Raw genomic sequence first — 20,278 nt, forward strand, 5'->3', positions numbered from 1 at the left:
AATTTATTCTTATTCTAGGTTAGGTCCCTCTGATGTATGTTCTTATATACTTCTCTTTTGAAATGTTTATCATGCTACTGATTGTTTCATGTTGGTTTTCCCCAATAGACTGTGTGGTCCATGCTATCTGGAATGGAGCCGGTCTTGCCCACTGCAATATCCTTATTACCAAGTACAGCAGAATCATCCCAGGCATTTCAAAGAGGGAATTTCAAAGAGGGAATTTGAAACAGGGAACTGATTACACAGGAAGTGCACAGAGATGAGAAGCTGAATGCTACCACCACGAGGGCTTGAAGCACACAGGAGAGGGATGGTGTCACCAGAATCAGAGGCTGAGGCTGTCCCATGGTTGGGACTGGCAAGGACCCTGGGGGGAAGGGCTGGCTGATGGGGAACGGGAACCACTATGGGAAAATGATGCTCAAAACAGAGAGAGATGGTCAACAAAAAGAATCTGGCTTCTCCTTACTTCTCAGTCTCCAGTCTCTTGCTACTGCCTCCCATTGGCCCTTCTTACTGGAAGATAGTTGGCAAAGATAAGCAGGAAACAGTTTTTAAGAGAAGGATGAGAAAGAAGCCTGAGAGCAAACAGGCAATGACTGATGCAGCATGAGCTAATGAATATTTGTAGCTTACATGAATGAATACGCAAATAGATATGCATTAAGCACTGGCTGAACAATAATTTAAAGTTGTCACAACTCTCCCATTCAGAGCCTGTCAAAACAATTTCAGCCCTCAGTTTTCTGCTACTAGTTACCACAGATATCTTCTTGAGACGTGGGTTTGGACAATGCAAATTAAGAGTACTTGAAATTCAGAGGAGAGACAAGAGCTCTGAGGCTGGAGGCTTTGCCTGAAACACTTGAATTAAAATTTGTTTCTTCAGCTGGGAGAACCCAAAATACTAGTAAAGATGTAGGTCATTTAACAGTACCGTTTGAAATCCATCCTTGAGTTTTCTTAAGCCTCATATCTAACAGCTGCGGGGATAATGTGCCTCAAAATGACACAAGGCACCATTTTCGAAGCAAAGACCTAGCCTGTCCCTTAGGAGGCCCTTGGTTAGGGTTTCAGGTCACTGGAGCTTTTTTAAAAATACAGAGAAGGCTGCAGTTCCACAGTGTGTCCACCAGAGGGCTGCAGGGCCTCCCCTTGCAGAGTCCAGACTGGGCTGAGACTTGGTGTCCCATCCAGGCCTTGGCTGCCTGTGGGGTCTATTCTAGGGTACCTCCGGTGTTGAGGTAGATCTGGGGGTGCAGAGGCTGCCCTGATTCCAGAGGGAGGAATTTCCTATTCAGTTCTCTTATTTCCCCCTTTCACTGCTTCATGTTACATTTAATAAGAGTTGATTTTAAAAATTTACAAATGGGGAAATCAAAATAGGCCGGTGTGTGTGTGTGTGAGCACATGTGCACAGACACGTGTACATTTTGAAGGTGGGGTATCAGGAAGTGGGGATAATTCTGGTCACCAATTCGTATGAACCTGTAGCTTAAGTATTATTTAATGTAGAAATTCAGAGCTGGAAAAAGACCTTGGAAACAATTTAGTACTCCTTCATTTATAGCTAAGGAAATCAATGCAAACTTTGCTACTTGCAAGATGCCTGGAAGGCTCGGAAACTTAAGGAATGAGGTTAATTAGTAGCGTTATTAAGGGGTTTGTGGCAAGATTTTATTTCAACATTCTACCCTTACACTCCCCTTCCTAGGTTCGCCTGAGTCTTGACAGCAGAACCAAAAAGCATTTTCCAGTTTTCTATTGAAAATGCTTGGCTCTCTGGTTTTAATCCCATCCTTTGTTGTTGAAGTTTTCCAGACTGTTGAACCAGAAGGAAGAAAGATCTGACATGGTAGGAAAATCATCCAGGAAGATGGTTGAGTAAGCAGAAGTCCAATCAAACTCTTAATCACAGATTCTATCAAAATCAATCAGAAATTTTACTAAAGAATTTTCAGCAGTAGAGCAGAGATCAGTCACTAAGATAACTTAAGGGAGCATGTATTAAACAGGAAAAATTAATGTGGGCTCCCTGAAAAAGATTTTATCACTCCAAAAAGACCAAAGAGTGTACAGAAAACTTTATTTTAATTAATCCTGAAAAAGAGCAACCGTGGGGAACCACACAGAGAATTCAGAAACTGGTTGGAGCCTCTTTTCAAAGAAATGAAATGGACTGTTCTTCCTCTCAAGTGAGTGAAGGTCAGAATGAAAAAGAATGAAAGTAACAATCATTGTGAAAGACAGACTAAAAATATTGTTTCAGCTGCACACAGCAGAAATGGCACTTAAATAAGAAGACAACCTGAGCAATATATCCAGAATTTTAAGAAACTGAGAAATGAAACATTTCAAGAAGGCAGATCTGGGGAATAGAGTTCCGTATTGCAATTTCTGAATACTTAGGTCTCCTGAATAAGCAATCAAAATCAAAGGCAAGAAATCAATAATTAAAGAAGCAATAACACATTTTTCCAGAACCAATAAGAGATTAGATTTGAAATAGAGAGGAGTCATATGGGCTAGTAGAACATGTATGAACATTTGAAGAGTGACTTCTGTTTATAAAACAGTTCTGTGCAATGACCAGACGGTTTTTATTCCTCATTTTGTTAATTATGTTCATGCATCTTTCCTTTTGATCTTCCCAATAACTATATGAGGTGGACAGATATCATCAATCTCTCATTTTACTGATAGAAAATAACCTCTGAGAGTCTAAGTAACTTACTAGGGATAAACTAGTTCTATCCCTCGTAAGTTAGAACTAGTGAGTGAAGAGTCCAAGCTTAAGTCCAGGTCTTGCTGGCCAAAGTGGGAGGGTCTTACACATATTTTTTTAAATAAATGCTTTATTATTATTTTTTTTAACATAGAGGAAGCTTGGTGGCAGATCTGTAGCCACTTGATGTTTTTATAACTAAGAATTATAGTTCAGGCTCTCTCTGCTGTAGAATGTAAAGGTGCACTAACACACATATATGTAATTGTTAGGAAAATTAAGCTTAGTCACTAAAAGAAGACTCGCCATCTGAACTTTCTTCTGTGTTTTTTTCACCTTCACCATCAGGCACTGGATCATCTGGCCTCTCAGGAAAATCTGGGTCTAGTCCTTCGGATACCATTTTGTTTCTTATCGCCATCACTGGAACACCCACTTGAAGCATTTTGAGATATCTGGCATATCCTGGATCCTTGGCTACACTTAAGAGATTTTCTGGTGTTACTTCACTTTGCTGTGGTCCAGAGTCCTGCAAACTGTTCTGCTGTGATTGCTCTCAAGTGGCTTCAGAATGTGTTCCATTTGTGATCCTAGTGACATTTACAGGAGATGCTTCAAGTGTGACATCATCTAGGCCTGGGATAGATGATAACTTTGCATCTAAAATATTGAGAGTTGTTTCAGTCTGCTGGATACGAAGAGAAAGGTCTGCTAGTTTCTTCTCACAAACTAGAAAAGTGGTTGAGGAACTGTACAGTGTGCATCGCAAACTCGCTTAGAAATGCCACCGTTCTTTTCTGTTGAATAGCTGGCACCTTAGTCAGGCCTATGCCTGAGCCCATGAGAGGAAGCCCATCCTCATCCGTCTCCTCAGCGGGCGGGGGACCCAGGACTCACCCTCAAACCCCTCCCCAGCCCAGCCCGCCCAACCCGGTAATAGCGTCCCAACGCCTCTCCTAGTCCCCTCTTACACACATTTAAACAATAAGGAAAATACATGTTTGATAACAAGCAGAAAGAGAAGGTACTTTTAAAAGAATGAAAATTAGAAAGATTATTGTCTTTTCTAGTAACAAAAAAAGAGCTTGGTGGATGTGGAACTCTAACATCAAGAATGAGAGAGAGACAGAGACAGTTCGTTCTTGACCTTGCCAAACTGCCCTTCATGTGGGATGCAACAGACTCATAAGCTCTATAAGGTCTTAGAAATCCAACCAGTCACCTTATTCCAACTAGCCTGGGACTGCTTCTAATGTAAGTTTGCCTTAAACACAGAGACCTGATATAGTTGCAACCGATGCACCTGTTGTACATTGACACACCATCATTGCCTGAAACTAAAAACCTGCTTAAAAAAATAAAGTCTACTAATTACTCCCACCTCTCCCCAGCAACAGTAGACTTGTGTATGTTGTGGAGGTGTGTATGTGCAGCTATGTACTGCTGTGTGTTGTGGAGACAAGCAGCACTGTCTGGTGCGTGACTCTGACACTGGGCTCCTGTCTAAGTTGCCTGGCAGTGAGCCAGCTCTCAGACTCAATGTCCCCCCGGGGACTTGAAGTTTCCAGGATCTGGAAACCGAGGCATCAGAGAATCCTCCTAGACAGTGGGCGCCTACGATGAGAACTGCTTGGTGTGCATGTGAAAGTCGCTCATTCGTGTCTGACTCTTTTCAACCCCATGGACTGTGGCCCGCCAGGCTCCTCTGTCCATGGAATTCCCCAGGCAAGAATATTGGAGTGGGTAGCCATTCCCTTCTCCAGGGGATCTTCCCAACCCAGGGATCAAACCCCGGATCTCCTGCATTATAGGCAGATTCTTTACCATCTGAGCCACCAGGGAGGGAAGGCCTTGGTGTGCATAAAGAAAATGTTTGGTGTGCATAAATAAAATGTTTAATCCCTCATGTGAGGATGCTTTTATACACATCTCATAAAACAGAGGGATACCAGGGGTGGGTCAAGCCCTCTGGGGCTCTTCTCAGCACATATCTTTCACTGGGCCCCAGCACATCTCTCTACAGGACATGGGAGGGACCCCGGGCCCCACTGACCCTGCTCCTGTGAGTCCCACTCACACCAAGGGACACCAGCTGGTGTGTATCCTGAGCCCTTCACAGAACAGCTGTGCTGTCTTAGTTCAGATCCTGAAGAAATAAACGATTTCTGTAGCTAAGAGGACAAACCCTGTCCTATGACTTGAAGAGAGTAAGTCCATTTCAGCTAGCAGAAGAGAATTTTCTGTTTCATCTCATAACACATGTGTTATCCCACTATCAGAATGAACAAAGCCCTGGAGTTAAATCTAAAGCAGAACAAGGATATTCTGAAGACCCTGTATAATAAGTGAAATGAAATATTAAGTGAAGTTAATCAGACAAAGACAAATATATGATATCACTTATATGTGGAATTTAAAAAATGATGTAAATGGACTTGTTAACAAAACAGAAATAGACTCACAGACATAGAAAACAAACATGGTTACCAAAGGGGATAGCAGGCAGGGAAGAGGCAAATTAGGAGTTTGGGATTGACACAGATACACTACTATATATAAGCTAGATAAAAACAAGGACCTAGTGTACAGCACAGGAAGTATACTCAATATGTAGTAATAACCAATAGTGGAAAAGAAGCTGTATATATATATCTGAGTCATTTTCTGTATACCCAAAACTAACGCATTGTAAATTAACTATAGATAAATTAAAAAATGGTTAAAAACTAAAGCAGCACAAGGATCTTTTGAAGACCTGTATAATAAGTTTCAGCCATATCACCCCATTCACAGAATCTAAAAGATGACTATTTACTTTTCTTACTATTTTCAAGGGGAAGGTTTTTTTTGGATCTCTTTCTCTTCAGATCTCCTGAATAATGCGGGTATTTTCTTTCTAATGGCATGAAGAGGGCCCCGCTTCTGCTGACTTTATTGATCAGGTTTGAGCTAATGGTAGATGTTTGTTTGAAGCAGATTTTTGTATGTGTGCGTTTGAGGTAAAATTCATGCCAAGAGACAGGTGAAATAGTCCTCTGGGTTCTAGCTGTGACCAAGAAGGTTTTATCTTTTTTTCATTCCCCTTTCTTTTCTTTGGGAATGAAAATAACACTTAAATATCTTAGTTGGCTTTGTAGTTGGCCCAATTATTGGAGATCAAAAACATCTCATCAATTACATTACTGGGTTTAATATGACTACATTTCTACAATTACAAGGACCAGTTATATTTAAAAAGATACTTACTTTTGATGAAAACCATAAAAGCTTATTAAAGCACTCTGATTTTCTTTTTTCTGGTAACTATTACCTGAAAATACCTCTGAATACTCTAAGGGAAAATATTTCGGAAAAATTATGTGAGAAGGTATAGAAATCACGTACAAACAAAAAGAGCCAAAATATGTATGTGTGTGTATTTGTGTATCTATATATAGATAATACGCACACAGATAGGGGCTTCCTTGGTGGCTCAGATGGTAAAGAATCTGCCTGCAATGAGGGAGACCCTGGTTCAATCCCTGGGTTGGAAAGATCCCCTGGAGAAGGGAAATGGCTACCTACTCCAGTACAGGACTTGATTGTGATGGGTATGCTAATATATTCAAGCCATTTCATAAGATCTTGGTATTATTCTGTGCAATGGGCTTCCCAGATGGCACCAGTGGTAAAGAATCCACCTGCCAATGCCGGAGACATAGAGGTGTGGGTTCCATTCCTGGGTTGGGAAGACCCCCTAGAGTAGGAAATGGCAACCTACTCCAGTATTCTTGCCTGGAAAATTCCATGGACAAGGGAGCCTGGCAGGCTACAGTCCATGGGACCACACAGAGTCGGACACGACTGAGCACACACGCACTGAGCCCATGTGAGGTCTTTCACCTCTCATACGCACATATATAACTATATATATGTATATATATATGGACACGAATTTGAGCAAGCTCCAGGAGTTGGTGATGGACAGGGAAGCCTGGCGTGCTGCAGTCCATGGGGTCACAAAGAGGTGGACACGACTGAGTGACTGGACTGAACTGACATATATTATATGCCATATACTTTCTTCCTTCTACTCCTCCAAAATAGAGAATGTTATCCTTGTCTTATATACTCAGGAACAATTAGTAATGACATATTTCTAATGATTCCCTGGAAGTCTTGATAAAGTGGACTAAGATTTGTTGTTCCGTTGCTAAATCATGTCCTACTCTGCAACCCTATGTACTGCAGAAGGCCAGGCTCCTCTGTCCTTCACTATATCCCAGAGTTTGCTCAGGTTCATGTCCAGGTGATGCTTTCTAACCATCTCATCCTCTGCTGCCTCCTTCTCCATTTGCTTTCAGTCTTTCCCAGCTGAAAGCCTAGCTTGAAGGATTTTGAGCATAACCTTACTAGCATATGAAATGAGCACAATTGCATGGTAGTTTGAGCATTCTTTGGCATTTCCCTTCTTTGGGATTAGAATGAAAACTGACCTTTTCCAGTCTTGTGGCCACTGCTGAGTTTTCTAAATTTCCTGACATGTTGAATGCAGCACTCTAACGGCATCATCTTTTAGGATTTTAAATAGCTCAGCTGGAAAGGGTAAGAACCTGTAATTAAGCTTTGTCTTGGTGGCATGAAATAAAGAAGGTGACACAGGAAGCTGAGGGCAGGATCCACCAGCTCCTTCTCTACCCTGTGGTTCTATGTGATTCTTGCAAAGCCAGCCTTAGGCTGATGACTGCAGTGACAGCGATGTTGAACCTCGAGATGAATCAGAATGAGGCCCAGAGACTGAACTATCAAGAGCCCTGCGTCCAGTGGCACAAGGACAATGCCAGTCAACCCTTTCCTTTTAACAACTTCTAAACATTAAAAAATTTATTTTTTCTGTGTTTTTCTGGGAGGAATGATTAGAATGTCTAGGATGGTAAGGCAAAGAGGAAAATGTAAAAGGGTGTTTAATATAATGGGAGGCAGAAAAAAAACATAATTCCTCTGTGGCCAGGTGGAGTTCTTCCAGCTCGATCTATGATAAAGGTGATGGACAATTGAGGATTTTCCTCCTGGACAATTATTATTATGCTACTGGGATCAGAAGCATTGATGCTGTGGGTATCTTAGAAGAGAGCTGTTCTTGCGAATCATTTGTAATGGGTTTTTATCTCTAGTTATGGAAAACTTGATAACCAAATTTATAATACAAATAATTAAAAGGGCCTAAAAACTTAAAAAAATTATTTATTTGGCTGCCCTGGGTCTCAGTTGTGGCCGGCAGGAACTTTAGCTATGGCACGTGAACACTTGGTTGTGGCAGGTGGGATCTAGTTCCCGGACGAGGGATCCCACCTGGGCCCTCTGCATTGGGAGCACAGAATCTTAGCCACTGGTCCACCAGAGAAGTCCATAAAAGGTCTAAAGAACTTTAATGGCAGAATTTGTTAAATCATGTAATACCAGTATCTTGGACTTCCCTGGCTCTCCACTTGCAATGCAGAGGACATGGGTTTGATCCCTGATCAGGGAACTGAGACCCACATGCCATGCAGCACAGTCCAAAAAAAAAAAAAAAAAAAAGGACCTTTCCAATTCAGTGCCTAACTTGGGCATATTGAATGTGTAACCTGTGATCTGTCTGGACTGAAATAGGCCGTGTTAAGACAGTATTCCGGAAGACACTTATTTGTCCTGCCCACTATTAACCTGAAATTTTACTATAGTCATTTCTAGAAGATATTCAATAAAATTTTAGATTGATTGCAAGCATAGTTCAATATTTATTAATTTGCAGGGAAATCAAGGAGTGTGCTGGTTCAGAAAGGGTATGAAAATGGAGGGGTTTTAGAGTTGGCAAACAATGCTTATGTAAGCAACTAGTTTAAACAACTATGAAAGGTTGAAGTTTCATTTCAAAGGTCACCGAAATATCCAGCCCACATTGTTTGTTGGGAAGGAAGTCCACACAGCATGGCTGGAGATGACAGACATGCAGATTCCCAGGCCCAGTGAAAGTAACACATCTCAGAAGCAAATATCAGGGGCTGCAGTATAGCCAGTAATGGAAAAGCAAGATTTCACTCCCAAGTTACATCAGGGCTAATAACCAGAGGCATGAATGGCACTGAGGCTTCAGGGGGGCCACCAGGTAACCAGGTTTGAATTTTGAGCTACCCAAAGCCAGTGGTTTTTCTCCAATGCAGACAAATATGTCCATTTCTTCGGAGAAGGCAATGGCACCCCACTCCAGTACTCTTGCCTGGAAAATCCCATGGATGGAGGAGCCTGGAGGGCTGCAGTCCATGGGGTCGCTGAGGGTCGGACACCACTGAGCAACTTTACTTTCACTTTTCACTTTCATGCATTGGAGAAGGAAATGGCAACCCACTCCAGTGTTCTTGCCTGGAGAATCCCAGGGACGGGGGAGCCTGTTGGGCTGCCATCTATCGGGTTGCACAGAGTCGGACACGACTGAAGTGACTTAGCATTAGCATTAGTATGTCCATTTCTTAGTTTGGGTACAATTTTTAAAAAACTCCTTTTGACAAAAGGTTTTTTGACTTGAAAGTTATTGAGAATGACTAAAGAACCCATCTGCCAATGCAGGAGACATAAGAGACGCAGGTTCCATCCCTGGGTTGGGAAGATCTCCTAGAGGAGGCTATGGCAACCCACTCCAGTATTCTTGCCTGGAGAATCCCATGGACAGAGGAGCCTGGCGGGCTACAGTCCGTGGGGTCACAAAGAGTTGGACATGACTGAATTGACTTAGCACACAAGCATGCAAAACAAAAGAACCTGGGATTCTGTTTCAACCTACACTGGTCTGACGCCACCTGGTGAACTGCAATCCAATTCTGGCACTAACCCCCTGGAGTTCGTGCAGACCCCCCCCCCCCCCTTCAGTGGGAACTCAGTTCTCTGGAAAACTGCCCTCACTTCAGTTGCAAGGCACACTGTGGGGGTTCCTAAGTCACCCACACTTTTGACCAGTTGGCTACGAATCCAGGAGGTTCCCACACTCTCCTCAGTTTTGGTAATTCTCTAGAATGACTCATGGAACTCAGGAAAGCACTATATGATTACAGTTTTATTATAAAGGGTACAGATCAGGAGCAGCCAGATGACAAGATACATGGGGTGAGGTTCGGGAGGGTCCTGAACACAGTTTCTCTGCTGTGTCCAGGGAACCAGATGCCTCACCCTTCTGGCACACTGATGTGTTCACCAACCAGGATGCTCCCCTGAGCTCCAGGGTTCAGTTTTTATTGGGGCTTCATTGCATGGATATGATTGATTAAATAGTTGACCAGGTGACTAAATGCAGTTGCCAGTCCCGGTCTCCCCATGGTGGGAGTAGGACTAGACTGGTCACACATCATTTAAAGTTCTGATCAGGTGGTTGGTCTTTCTGGTGGCCAGCCCATCCTGAAGCGTGGCTCAGACGATAAAGCGTCTGTCTGCAATGCAGGAGACCCGGCTTCGATCCCTGGGTTGGGAAGATCCCCTGAAGAAGGAAATGGCAGCCCACTCCAGTATTCTTGTCTGGAAAATCCCATGGACGGCAGACCCTGGTAGGCTATAGTCCATGGGGTTGCAAAGAGTTGGACACGACTGAGCGACTTCACTTTACTTCAAGTCATCTTATTATTATTTTTGACCTCATCACACAGCATATGGAATCTTAGTTTCCTGACCAGGGATCAAACCTGTGACCCCTGCATTGGAAGCACAGAGTCCTAGCCACTGGACAACCAAGGAAGTCCCTGAGTCAGGAAAGCACAGTTTTATTATAGTTATTTATTACAGTTTTATTATAAAGGATACAGGTCGGGAGCAGATCGGGATACAGATCTTATTAATATAAACTTAAGTATGGCCCAGGGGCTCAGGAATAACAAATATACTTCTATCACTTGGGGAATTCCAAGAGTTTTAAAAGCTCTGAGCCATGAATCAGGGACAAAGACCAGACACATTCTTTATTATACCATAGCATAGGAACACATGTAATGTGAACATGTTTTGACATAACGAACTTCAATTATTATATAGGGGATTCTGATACGTTTCTCAAAATGGAACCAGGATGATCTTTTCAAGCCAGTATGTAGTTATGTCAGCCCCTGCTTGAAATCCTTCAGGGCCCTCTTGATGATCTTAGAATAAAGAGTAACATGCTTAACCAGGTCTTCGAGGTCCTGTGTGGTGTGACCCTGTCCTTGTGACCACCCTCAGCTACCATACCCCACCTCCCTTGCTCCTAGGACCTGACATTTTAGTTTCCTGAATGTAGATTGATTGCTATGTTCTGATCATTCTGCTGGAAAGCTGTAAGAAATAGAAAATTAAGTAAAATTTCCCTGAGCACACACAGCTAGTTAGTAAAACAGTGGAATTAGAACACCAAACTCCTGACCTCAGAGTTAACGATCCTTTCTAGTCTACCTCCAAATTGGCTCACATTTGTGAGCAAATGAATAGAAAATTTGTGTTGACTGTCTTTCCACCTATCAAAGTATGTGGAAGCACAGCAAACGTTTTCCTATTAGTTTTACCTCATTAGATTCTTGGACTGCAGGAATGGGAAGAAGCAATTAATAGCAATACACTCAACTTTTCTTAACTTTCCCCTTCAGAGGTTCTGAGCAAAGAGACAAAAACCCAGCTCACCCGAAGGCTCCAATTAAAGGAAACTTGACTGTATACCCAGATGTTAAAATTGCTGACAATCACCTGAAATTTCTCCCTTCCATGTCCTCTTTGTGAAAAATGGCTGCTGAAGTCATCTGTACTAGACACTGATGTGTTTATACCCTCAGTTTTTATTAAAATCAATGAGAAAAAGACCTTGGTTTACCCACCTAAAATAAGAAAGTGTTCTCAAACTATCTTATTATGAAGGACTTGTTTGTGGACACCCAAAAGATTCCACAAAAGAATAAAGCACAGATAGAATTTAGGGAAGATGGAAGATCAAGTTTAGGGTTGTATGAAATTAAAAAAAAAAGCATACAGAGAAAGTTTCCAGCTTTCCTAGTAGATCAAAGAGATGACTGAGTTCTCAGTCATCTTGTTCTTTCACCAACAGTCCTCATGTTGAAAAGAGTAAAATGGAGATGATTAACCCCAAAATAGGCAGGTCGTCTGGCCAAGAGGAAGAATCACCATCTGCTAGGAAGACCTGTCCTAAATCTTTTGCATCTCCTCTAAGGTCTAAAGACGTTTGTCTTTTCCATTGGACTTCTCCGGTGTCCTCACTCAAGCCTTCCTGACATAGACACTTGCTTCCTGATTCCACATTCAGACAAATCGACTGGTACTGTGTTTCATGACTTGGAAGAATTTTTCTCTTTTTAATGAGGATGCACTCAGGATAAGATCTGCAACAGCAGCAGTTTTAGAATTAATCATTCCGCTTGTTCGTGTTTAAAGCTCAAGTTAATAACTCCTTCAAAATAAATCTCAAAACCAAGTGGACCAACTGTAATCAAAATTCTGGTGCACAGCCCCGTGGCCCACAAACCACTGCCTTCCCAGGTGTGCTCCTGAATCGCTATGGATTGTTTTCTCAATTTGTTCACATCATTAATAGAGACAGGTGCAAAAAGCAGCTCAGCTCTTTTCCTCCGTTGGCTCCTGCTCTGGGTGTCTTCTTTTTGCCCTTCCAGACTCACTTTCCACCCATCCACTCCCAGACAGAGAGGCTAGCCCATATGGACATCATGAACATACTTTGATGGGTTCTGGCTTCTGGTTGGGTTCAGCTGCTGTTGGCATCAGCAGATCATGGAGATGGAGGGCGCAGAGGGAGGTGGAGATATTTATTACACCCACATGTTCCCTTCCAACTCAAGACGGATGCCTGCATTCCACTGCCCATGGGTGGCTCTTTCCTTGTAGCTACTCTCTGGGTGTTCCAAATCTCCCTTTCTGAGACTCTTCAAGCCAGAAGTATCCATTGTTCAGTTCAGTTCAGTTCAGTCGCTCAGTCGTGTCCGACTCTTTGCAACCCCATGAATCGCAGCACGCCAGGCCTCCCTGTCCATCACCAACTCCCAGGGTTCACTCAGACTCACGTCCATCAAGTCAGTGATGCCATCCAGCCATCTCATTCTCTGTCGTCCCCTTCTCCTCCTGCCCCCAATCCCTCCCAGCATCAGAGTCTTTTCCAAGGAGTCAACTCTTCACATGAGGTGGCCAAAGTACTGGAGTTTCAGCTTTAGCATCATTCCTTCCAGAGAAATCCCAGGGCTGATCTCCTTCAGAATGGACTGGTTGGATCTCCTTGCAGTCCAAGGGACTCTCAAGAGTCTTCTCCAGCACCACAGTTCAAAAGCATCAATTCTTCAGCGCTCAGCCTTCTTCACAGTCCAACTCATCCACTGTTGGATACTGCAAAATTAAAAAATGTCAAATTCAAATCCCCAAAGTCTTCCAAACCAGAAGTTATCCAGTGATGATCTCCTCCAAAAGTAAGTCACACACAAAAAAGACAAAAACGAGCTGTGAATCTAGATTAGAGATAGCTAGTGGTTGAACCTTGGGTGTCTCTCGCAATGCCTTTGGGGTCCACAGAGGGGTTCTTAATCTGTAAAATGAGTAGAATAAGTCACATTTACTTTCCTTTATAGGAAGAGAAGGAGAGAAGGTCCTATTTATTCCTCCTTGATGCCCTGATGGGCAAGATTTTATCCATGTGGGACAGAGCCTGGGGGCTCTGGGGCCTGAAGAGGTGGGAGTGTTGTGCTTGTGTAGACATAGCTGAAGTTCCCTCCCTCGCCTGAAGGGGTCAGCAAAGGCCCAGGAAGGGTGGCGACACCTTGCCTCCCAGGAGGGAGAAAACGCCAAGGAGGCCCTCAGTTCCCGGGGGATAGCCCCTAACCACCCGCTTTGTGCTTTCTCTGCTGGGGCAGGGACGGATTCTCCCACAGGGCTCCCCTAACTGCGCGGAGATGCTGGCGCTGGCCCTAGCTGTTGAAGAATGAGAGGTCTATGTGGAACACAGGAATGGGAGTGGACCTGCGGGCCCAGATTGAGGAGGGCCACAGGGTGTCGAATCCCCCAGCTCGGCCCTCTTGGACACTTTCCCTGGGTTGTCTGCACCCCATCCAAAGTCTGTAATCAAGCCATCAAAACTAATAGGATGATTTCCGCATTAAATGAAATTATGGATGAAGAATGGGGATGGAGGAAACAGACTAATGGTTCTAATGTTTTTTCCCAACCTTTCATTTCTCAGTAAAGTGCAGTCATCTGATTCCTCGTTTGTGTGCTAGGAAAATGATGGCTCCTCTGAGAAGCTCTTAGCTATCCTCATTTTCTTCCTTGCTCCCTTGGGTCTCCTGGGTGGGTTCAGGCAGGAGAAACCATGACAGAGGTGGGTGGTAAGTCCCAGTCTGTCCCTCAGGTGAGCTTCTGGTTTCCTACCGGTTTCATTGCTTGCCATATGTGTAGTAGTCAAAAATATTTAATTTTCAATTACAAGAGTGTGACAAGAATGCAATCTTATTATTAAAACACAGAGAAGACAAAAGCTTCATTTTACCTGACTCCTCTGATCTACTCCCTTTCTCAGAAGTATCTATCATTGTTGATTTGGGAAATATCCTTCTCTATATATGTTGTGGTTTGTAAATATGTCCACAGTTATTTGATACTACTTCTTCAAAAGGTGAAGCCTAATTCTCCTCACCTTAAGTGTAGGAGGTACTTAGTGACTTGCTTTTTAAAGTATAGAATGTGGCAGAAGTAGTGATTTGTGGTGTCTGAGATTGGGATTGGAATGACATTGAGTTTTCCCCCTCATTCTGGGACCACCTGCTCTGGGGAAAGCCAGCTACCATGTTGCGAGGTAGACCTAAGGAGAGGCCCATATTGTGGGTAACTGAGGCCTCCTGCCAACAGCCGTAAGATTGAGCCATAAAGAAATTATTGTAATAGATTCTGAGACTGGTGAGGGCACAGGCTCCATGATGTCAAGGTTCTGTGTTCCTGGAAATGAGCAGAGGACAGAGCACATAATCCCCAGGGACATTTTTCTATTGACAAAGAGTACCTCAGAGTTTATATAGTAGGTAAGACTAGTCCCAGAGCTTGGGTTATGTGGTGGTTGCTTACCTTTGCTGCCAAAATTACCCTTCAGGATAAGAACACTTATTATCTCAACTTCTGGGAGTGCAGCTGGCAGAAAGTCCTCAGCAATCAACACCCTTCAGGGATTTCTGAAGAGAGCCAAAGAGAACCCCCCATTCCGGCAACCCACGTCCAGTGGTCGGTGAATGAATGGTATGGAGCCCAGGCCTCTCACTCCAGCTCAGGGGAGTTCTGAAGGGTCATCCCATCCTCAGCTCCCTGCAGGACCAACTGAGATGTTCCACTGAGACTGCCTTCAGCTAGACCTTATCCTCTGCCCAACCCTGCTCCCCTCTCTTCCCTTTCCCAGGTGTTGGTATCAAAAGCACTCCCCAGCAAACCTCCTACATGTTAATCTCTGTCTCAGAGTTGGCTTCTTGGGAAACTCAAGCAGGGATGGTGGGCACCAGGGTGTTCTAAAAAAGCAGATGATGGCACAGGGTTTTAGAACTGGATTACTGGCTACCCAGCTGGCATCACTGTTTGGAGTGATTCTCCTTTTGGGAATGAAATGGCAGGGTTTTTATTTTACTTTTTTAAACTATTTTGTATTGGGGTACCTAGCAAATATACTTTTTACTTTATATTGGCATATAGCCATCAACTTCCCTAGTGGCTCAGTTGGTAAAGAATCTGCCTGCAATGCAGGAGACCCAGGTTCAATCCCTGAGTCAGGAAGGATCTTCCTGGGGAGGAGGAAAGGGCAACCCACTGCAGTATTCTTGCCTGGGAAATCCCATGGACAGAGGAGCCTGGCAGGCTACAGTCCATGGGGTCCCAAGGGTCAGACACGACTCAGTGACTAAACCACCACCATAGCCAATTAACAAAGTTGTGACAGTTTTAGGTGAGCAGTGAAAGGACTCAGCCATACGTATATATGTGTCCATTCTCCTTCAAACTCCCCTCCCATCCAGGCTGTGAAATGGCAGGTTTTTAAAAAGCAATTTATACCTTTCTGTAATATTTGACTTACATCCAGGTATCATATTGCTTTCATTTGTAAATGGTTAGTAGAAAATGTCTGAGATGTGGTATTATAAGCCATTTAAATTTTATTCTTTACATTTTTTTGTTTTAAAAACAAAATGATTGCATGAGGTTTAAGAATATCCAGAAATCAGGAAAAGAACTGGGGAGTGGGTTACTACTTTGTTCCTGTCTTTGGGCTGCAAATATTTGTCAGTTAGATTCTAAAACTTCAGACAAAGGAGCCTGGTGGAGTCCATTTGTGTGTCATCACGTGGCAGCTTCTCCAGCCCTCACCCACCACCCCCGCCTTCCCAGTAAGAGCAGCCACCTCCTAGTGGGTTATGGGTGGGTGTAAAATGTGTGTGTGTGTGTGTGTGTTGAGTAGTGTGGAGAGATAACGCCCTCTCCTCTGGGTTACACCTGCTCAAAACAGCCTTGAGCCCTTGGTGGGGGGGCAAAAACCTGATTTGGGGCTGACAGGGTCAGGGCAGTTTCTGGCATCAGCTGAGTCCTCTTTCCACCGCGTCTACCTCCTTCTCTCCCTACACAATTCTCTTTCAGGGGCCACATCAGTGGACCTGCCAGCTGGTCTTGGTCAGGGCCACTCTAGCTCCTCAGAGATTCTGTAGGAACCTTGGTTGTCAAAGGGATTCAGCTTCCTTCCTCTTAGGAGTTCTGCTTCTGTGCAAATGTGTAGGAGCAAAGAGAGATCTGCTGGGATGCCTGCAAGCATCCAAGAACCATGTACTATATCCTAGTGGATAATACATCAGGGGAGGGCTAGCGGGGCACCATTTATCTACAGAGTCTGAATCCAGGCCCTCATTCAGTTTAATATCCTTTATTGGTATAACAATAATTCACAAAGGGAGGAATTGCTCCATTGTTCCTGTTACATTTCTGGTAACCAGTTAGATTCGAGATAAAATTGTTAGGTTTGGTCAGTGCCCTCAGGTTCTCTCTCTCTTTGTCTCCCAGGGAATGTCTAGCCTTCCCAGGGAGTATTAATTCCTCAGGGGCCCTGAGGGAAGGTTAGTGATTCTGTATCTCAGCATTTTGGTTCAGACACAGGAAACGTAACTGGACAGTGTGTGGGGCTGGAGAAGGGAAGAGTTCTTCCTTCTAAGTTCTAAGCCAGAACTTCACGACTCTGCCTTTGACGGTGGAACACTGGTCCTGCTGTGGGATTGGCTGTTTTCTGTTTGGGGATTAGTGTGGCTACTGGTTTCTCTTCACATCTGATTTGGAGATGCTAAGGGTGTGCCTCTGATCCAAGCTCCCTTAATTATCCTAATGATTCAACAAGAGTTTATCAAGAAGCTGCTACGTGATGGCCGAATGACCCCACACTGCCTTCAGCTTAGAAAGTTTATATGCCATTGCTAAACAACATCACTGCAGTGAGAAAAATGAGGCAAGTGTCCAGGGGTGGAGAAGGGCATCCAAGAACCTGTTTATAGCTTCAATGCCCTCAGGGCATGAAGCCACAGGATAGCTAGGATGGACTTGGGAAGGACTGGGGTAGGTTCTAAATAGGAGGAATAAAGAAATCTGCTCAACTCATATCCTGGGTGACTTCTGGAAATAGCCTCCCAGCTCCACTGCTCCAGTGCCCCAGTGGGTACCTGTCCATTGTCATATTCTGGCATCTCAGTCTCTGCACGTGCTTGTCCCCTAAAGCTGTTCTTCCTTCTGAAGTTGGTGGCAGGTGGTACTCTCTGGGAAGTCAACTGGGGAGGCCATAGCCTTTGTGAGTAGGAGGGAGTTAGCCAGAAGGAGAAGTCATGGCTATCTTAGAGATAGTCTCCAGGAAGGCGAGAGGCTATGAGGAGGCTCTTGCCCCTGACTCAGACTTGCATAGGGAGTCCAGTTCCTTCCTTTTTCTGGGCTTCAGGGAGTCTATGCTTGAGATTACTACTAGTGATGGGGAAAAGTGACTGCCTGACCCTCCCCCTCCCTACTCACTTATGGTAATCGGGCGGGCTGTTAGGTTAGGTAATAAGCAACCCCCAAATCTCCGTGGGTTAACCCAGGAAGAATTTATTGCTTGCGTCACAGTTGAGTGCAGGCTCTGTGTCCCTCCTGGGCAGCTGTTCTTCAAGTAGAAACTCAAGGAATCTGGTTGCTTCTACCTGGCAACGCCATCATTTCAGAATTCTTTACTTCCAATCATACCAACAGGTGAGAGGGTGAGCCAAGGTTCTTGGGGGAATCTTTTTTTTTTTTCCTTGGGGGAATCTTAAGAAAGCCAGGCACAGGCAGAAATTATGACGTAGCTTCAATTTAGCCGTCAAGGAGGCTGAAGCTCTAGTCTCTCCATGTCTGCAGGAGAGGAAATGGGATGGTCAGCACCACGCCTGTGTCTGTTATATTCATGCAGAGTCTTCAGCCCCCACAGCTGTCGCAACTACTTAGTTTTCAGATGTCCCTCCAGACCGGTCTCCCTCTCCATTACAGAGTTTAAGCTTTCTTGATTTTTTAAAACTTTAATGGTCACCTGTGTACTGATCGCGCATAAATATTTGAGACTTAAGGTGCTGTGTGGTACCATGACCACCATGTAGAAAGTTGTTTGACAATGTTTGCTTAGTTGAATGAAGGGAGAAGGCTAAGGATGTCTGGAGAAGCCGTCTCGGAATCAAATTTAAAGTGTCAACTACAAACTGCCTGTCAACTACAAATTGGCTCTTGCCAAGAGCGTTTCCCAGCGACTGAACAGCAACAACAAGGGCATTTGCCATCTGCCTCTGCAGAGACTGAACCCTGTGCTGCTGCAGCTGCTGACCTTCAACACCCGCTGAGGGGAGTGCAGGGTGGAGAGTGAGGCACTCTGTGCTCCAGGGAAACTGGTAGAACAAGTCTTTAGGAAGTTAATGCTTTTAGGAACCGATTTCATGATTCCAATCCTTGCATCTCTTTATATCTGCTACTGCAGCTGCTAAGTCGCTTCAGTTGTGTCCGACTCTGTGCGACCCCATAGACGGCAGCCCACCAGGCTCCCCCATCCCTGGGATTCTCCAGGCAAGAACACTGGAGTGGGTTGCCATTTCCTTCTCCAGTGCATGAAAGTGAAAAGTGAAAGTGAAGTCGCTCAGTCGTGTCCGACTCTCAGCAACCCCATGGACTGCAGCCTTCCAGGCTCCTCCATCCATGGGATTTTCCAGGCAAGAGTACTGGAGCGGGGTGCCATTGCCTTCTCCTAGTCTTCATATCTAGAAAAGCACTAAATCCCTTCATGGTGACACACCGCATTAGTTTGATCTCTGGTGAGCAGCTAAGATCAATCATGTGAGTGTTTTGTGACCGACTCCCAATAAAACCTCTAGACACCAAGGGTTGAGTGAGCTTCCCTAGTCGACAACACTCTGTATATACTGCCAATATTGATGCTAGAATTAAGCATGCACACCTTCTCTTGCACACCAGCATCTCCTCTTCCTGCCTAGATCTGTGGGGCAGACTGCGGACCTCTTGGGCAGGAGCCAAATGAAACGGAATTGACTTGATTCGTGTCATGTCCTTCCCTAGGAATGGTTATAAGCAGCAGTATCCCTGTGACTCCATCTCCACCTCCTTGACTGCCTCTCACTGTGGCCACCAGCCCCTCCCAGTCCTCGCCCTTCCCCGTGTGGCACAAGGTACCTGTCATGCCCAGCCCCTCCCTCTGCAGTGCTGCCACTGCCCAGTTCACCTTCTGCTGCTTCCTGCCGCTGACCACCACGTGGGCCCCATCCTGGGCCAGACCCTGGGCGATGGTGAAGTTGATCCTGCAGGAGAGATGGAGAAGATGTGACAGTCAGCCCAGGGCTGAGCCCTTCCTTTCTTGCTGCATTTCTAGCCTTAAGGCCCCAAGTGAATTTCCTACTATCCTGGAGCAGCTAACCTTGTGCCCTGCTCACGGATGATCAGAGGACCGGAGAGACTCAAGAGGGCACTTTCCTTCATGGGTGTGTTGGACAGCCTGCCTGTGTATATCAGATTTTAGCTTCACTTTCTATTCAAACAACTGCAACCTGAGAGTTTGTTGCCTCCAGTCTGTGAAACCACTGGGCACCTACAAGCATGCAACTTGGAAGCATGGGGTCTAACTCCATCCAGGGCGTCTCTCGATCAGTGGAGGAAGGGTACGAATGGCTGAACTGTCCCCCTGACTTTCCCTGATGGATGCTCTGAGATGTAGTTCCTAAGTTGCCTGGAGGACCTGTAGAATCTAGCACCTGGTGGCCTGTAGTGGCAGCCAACTCCATGACCGGCCCATGCTGGCTTTCTCTCCTTTCCTGCTCCCCTCCTCTTTCTCCTTAGGGTCACATTCCCAAATAAACTACGCCACTTCTACCTGGTAGGCTCTGCTCTGTGGGGATGAATTAAGACAACGAGGTTGACAAAATCTAGAGATGCCCACAATTCCCAGGTCCCCCAAACGTTCTCTCATGCAGTTGTAGAGCCTGTGACCACAGCGACTTT

The 20,278-nt window shown here is 44.7% G+C and overlaps 1 pseudogene; it reads right to left on the reverse strand.

The window, feature by feature from the left end:
* Positions 1 to 1,972: 1,972 nt before the first annotated feature.
* Positions 1,973 to 19,759, reverse strand: LOC113899307 (annotated as a pseudogene).
* Positions 19,760 to 20,278: the final 519 nt, after the last annotated feature.

Source organism: Bos indicus x Bos taurus, chromosome 10 (genome assembly GCF_003369695.1).
Source record: "Bos indicus x Bos taurus breed Angus x Brahman F1 hybrid chromosome 10, Bos_hybrid_MaternalHap_v2.0, whole genome shotgun sequence".
NCBI lineage: Eukaryota > Metazoa > Chordata > Mammalia > Artiodactyla > Bovidae > Bos > Bos indicus x Bos taurus.